The 4,345-nt window shown below is 37.2% G+C and overlaps 1 protein-coding gene and 1 long non-coding RNA gene across 13 annotated transcripts in view; both read right to left on the bottom strand.

The window, feature by feature from the left end:
* Positions 1-925, bottom strand: part of LOC109959160 (uncharacterized) — an 18,758-nt gene extending 17,833 nt beyond the window's left edge. Inside the window, exon 1 of the long non-coding RNA XR_002274780.1 lies at positions 895-925. This is a non-coding gene — a long non-coding RNA (uncharacterized LOC109959160). The remainder of the gene's footprint in view (positions 1-894) is intronic.
* ncam1a (neural cell adhesion molecule 1a) overlaps positions 1-4,345 on the bottom strand; it is a 217,988-nt gene that overhangs the window by 152,817 nt on the left and 60,826 nt on the right. The window lies entirely within an intron of this gene.

Genomic DNA, 4,345 nt, shown 5'->3' with positions numbered 1-4,345 from the left:
CAGTGTGTTATGTACAAAAGTATTTTTTTTCTTTCTTGTGTGTGTTCACCAATCATATTCTCAAAAAAGCTGCATCAAAGATTCTTTGGGGCAAAATAATAAAGTTCTCTTACCTTGATGTCACAGACGAGACAAGCCATTCCAGGTCATCACATGCAACAAAGGAAGAGAAAATACATTAATGAAATCAACCTTTACATACCTATGAATTATATACCCACAAAAATGATTCTAATTAGTGTGACTAAAAGTTAGTCAGCAGTGTTGTGTCTGCACGTGGACAAAATAAGTGAATAAACCAGGTCAAGATCTTCTCCAGCAAAGAAACAAGACTTTACTTTTACTTTTCTAAGACTTTATGATTGATGATAAAAAGAAGCCCCTAAAAATATTTGCAGGTTTCTGGGCCAAAGATAAGAGCAGTGCTTTGAAAAAGTCCTGTCAGAAGCTATGTATTTTAAATGTGAACCACATCACACTTATTCTGGTGTAAATACTTATGACAAAGTATACAACATCAGCCCAGTAATGGCCTGATCCAATATGAGGTGTCAGGAAAAACAAATCTGAACCGAGCACAACAATTTGTCATTTTAGCCCATGCAGTATATGGGATCAGTGGAAGACAAACAACTGTGTCAAGGACACTGCATGTGAAGTTTTCAACCTCGGCCTTCACCATGTGAGGGCCTAAGGCCGCCACCAGCAGTGGAACTAGCTAGGAAATGTTATTTTGTTTTCTTTGTTCACATATGTAGATTTAGGTTGTAGGTAGATTTTAGGCATTTGATTTGACATTAGGCTGAGACATACACAATTAATCAATGAAACATGCACATTTGGTTAATTTGGTATTGTCAATACATTGTGTGCAAAGTTTTCTTTTTGAACTACCATTTATTTCCTGGTCCATGGATGGGGGTGGTCCAGACGGAAAGATGGGACTGAGGCAGCAGCAGGTTTAAATAACTCCCACTAGACCTGGACTGTACCAAGTGCCCAATACAGGAGAGGGGGGTGGGGAATATATCGTTTGTTTGTAGTTTATGTTAAAACTTTGTCAAGATGTTTGTTTTTATTTTTTTCTTTATCCATTCCCTGTGTGTGTTACTGGTTTGGCCAGCCAGTATCTATGTTCCCCATTTGTGTCATTTGTTTTTTGTTTGAGGTTCTGTGCAAGTCAGTTTGCTGAATTTTGAGTTTCCTTATCTTTTGTTGACCTCTTTTTAGAGCCCAGTTTGTTTGGTATTGATGTTGTAGTTTTTATTTATTTTTGGGCAAATAAAAAACCCATCTCTTTTGAAAATGGAAAGTTGTGTCCTCTGCCTAACGGTTCAGTCCCTGACACCGCATGAGGCTCTAACAGGAAGACTAACATTTCACATTTAACTGCTTTTTCTTGCCAAGTTCAATACCACGCCACCTTCAAACACACAAGTGTAGTCTAAAACATAAATGTGTAGAGCACAGAATTAGCACATATGCCTCTAAAATATGCAAAACAACAAGACAACATAAGGTCTAAGACTATGACATTATGTAAATGTGGAGCTTGGGATTCATAAACTGCAGAGCTGCTCTGAGTTGACTGACTACTGATTTCCTTTAGTCTTTAGGTGCCATGCTGCCTTGAATCATTCATCACCATTAGGCAACACTAGATAATACAACACCACTTACTCAGAAAGAGACCTGAGTTCTTGTACTAGTTGGATTGTAGGTTATGATACATCCACCAGATTTTTTTTGCATAGTTTAGCCAATTAACTGCAAAGCATAAGTACCTAAAATCCCTGCTAAGCATTTTCCAGAGCACTTTTTTTTACATTTCAACCAGCTTTGCAAGGTCTGGTTTATTTCAGCTATAAAAATCAACTTGCAGAGACTTTAAATGTATTGTACTTATTGTTACAAGGTACTACATTCATCACATAGAAAAACAACTGAACAGGGACCATTTTGAAAACACTTCCTCAGTGAAATGAAGAACACTCAAGCAACTGAGTTTGGATTAGTGTTCAGCAGCAGTCTTTTTAGTCTAAGAAACTACCTCATTCACATTATTCTTCAGTGTTTTTATTCACTCTCACTTCCAGGTTTAATTTTCTAACACTATAACTCATGAATGCAACACTGTTAGTGGCTGTCCTTAAAATATACTGCAATTTTATAAACACTTTTCCAAACCATCGTTGCTTGCAGGTTCACTATCATTTAATAAAAATATAAACAACCAAAAGTAGTCAGCAATAATGCAAGTATATTGTGCAGTATTATCAAGTTCCAAAAATGTCTGCAGTGTAGCTTTATAAAGTCAAATGGATTCTCATTTAATACAACTGGTAGATGCAGTGCAATAAAACAGCTGCACTTTGCTCCCAACAATACATTCCATCAATAAATCTTCAAAGCAATTTGCATCTGTCAACCCTGCCTCGATTCCTGACAGTTGTGCTTTTTATGGGGTCATCATAAATCAGAGGGGTCTGGTTAGTGAAAAGAGGGACATAATATGCAAATGAGTCTTTTAGACCTTGTAGTGCACAATGGTAGAAAAAAAGATAAGCACCCAGAAAAAAAAATGCTTTTTTTTACGAGTATCCATGATAAGTGGAAGGGCAAGTGGGTGGAAAGGGTGCATGCAGCATTTACCCGAATATAATCAACCCACAGGTCAGACTTCCCTACTAGGCAATTTACTAATGTGTTTGCTGCCTTGAACCTGTGATCTTTCCAGGTCTTATGGAAAAGGCTGTAAATGTATGCACATATCTCTATACGTTTTCACACATATAGAGGATTATCATTTAACTAATGTTTACGTATCAAGTTAAGTGGCATTATCACTTTAGTTTCTTTATTGTATATGGAGGAAAAAAACACTTGTGCTGTGGGAAACCGACAACTACAAAAAAAGAAAGAAAGACTTAAGTATTATACTGTACAGACGTATGTTATATAATAGGGTTGACATGACACTGACCATAACAGACAAGCGAGAGGAACTTGAAGTTTACAACAATCTGGCAATTTACAAGGGAACGTCAGATACAATGGGATTATAGCTGAAGATGTCCAGTACTTTCTCAGACAAGAAAAATGAAAACAAAAATCCAGAAAAAACAAAAATCTGCTATACTAGAGGACAGACTTTCCTGGCCATGCTAAATTTGCTAAGCAAAAAAAAAAAAACTATTTGCTGGGATAAAATGTAAACAATGAAAACATGTACAAAAATGATTCAACAAGTCCCATAATCTTTTAACAGTTATACTAACTGTTGCAGTCAACATGATAAAAAAGAAACAAATACTCAGGGCCCATTAATACCCAATCAAAAAAACTTTCAGAAACTACACAGGCTTCAAATCAAAGTATAATTTTTAGTCACCAACATGAAGTCAACAGAAGTTTTGGAACTAAATACTTCAAGTATGCAAAAAGATAAAGTATAAAAGTTGGCTAGCACCTCATGCAGGCTGTAATGCTCATAACATCCCAGAATATGGAGGAAAGGGCACAAGGTCATTAAAATCAAAAGGGGTTTTCCCCTTTTATGTTAGTGTTCAGCAAATTTGCTGATGCTATTAAGACTCAAACCACACTTATGCTCCAAAGGAAAGACAAAAACAAAGGCACAGAAAGAAAAGTTGTTGCTGGTTTTGCTCGCATGCAAAGAAAAGTTGTCTTTATTCAGGTTGGATCTGAGCTTATCTGCTTCATCTGTTGTTTTGGCTTTGAGGACTGCATGGACTGAAACCATTTAAATATCCTCTGACTGTACTGAATGTTCCAAACATTATGGTAAATGATGGTGGTTACTTCGAAGTTGGCTTCTGATTTTGACTAATATCTCCGGCAAATGTCACCCATGTTACAGGGATTGAAGTTAATGTGAAGTGCTCAGTGGCTGACGTGCACATATCGTTTAGAAGTCTTGCTGGCTGGCTCTGCTTCATGTGGTTGGTTCTGGAGGGGCAACACTCCCCACTGGATTTTTGGAATTAGATTAGGAATGTGGTGCGAGGTAGCATGGTTCAAGGGTTCAACTGCTGCCTTTTAACATCAAAGTTATCCCTGGTGTTCAGATTTACATACTTAAGATATAAACCTGCACATACAGACTGAGTATGGAACTCATTTGTAGGCCTTCTGGGGGTACAGTGCATAAAAACAACTGCTTGAGTAGGCACAACATTGCATTAGGCTTTGAGGTAGCATTACCTTCCTTCTTTTGACTATGAAATGAAGCTTATTGAAGCTTCTTTAGAGTAGTTATTCACACACACACACACACACACACACACACACACACACACACACACACACACACACACACACTTTT

The sequence above is a fragment of the Monopterus albus genome, unplaced genomic scaffold, assembly GCF_001952655.1.
Source record: "Monopterus albus unplaced genomic scaffold, M_albus_1.0 scaffold38.1, whole genome shotgun sequence".
Classification (NCBI taxonomy): domain Eukaryota; kingdom Metazoa; phylum Chordata; class Actinopteri; order Synbranchiformes; family Synbranchidae; genus Monopterus; species Monopterus albus.
This window is presented reverse-complemented; position numbering and strand designations above follow the sequence as displayed.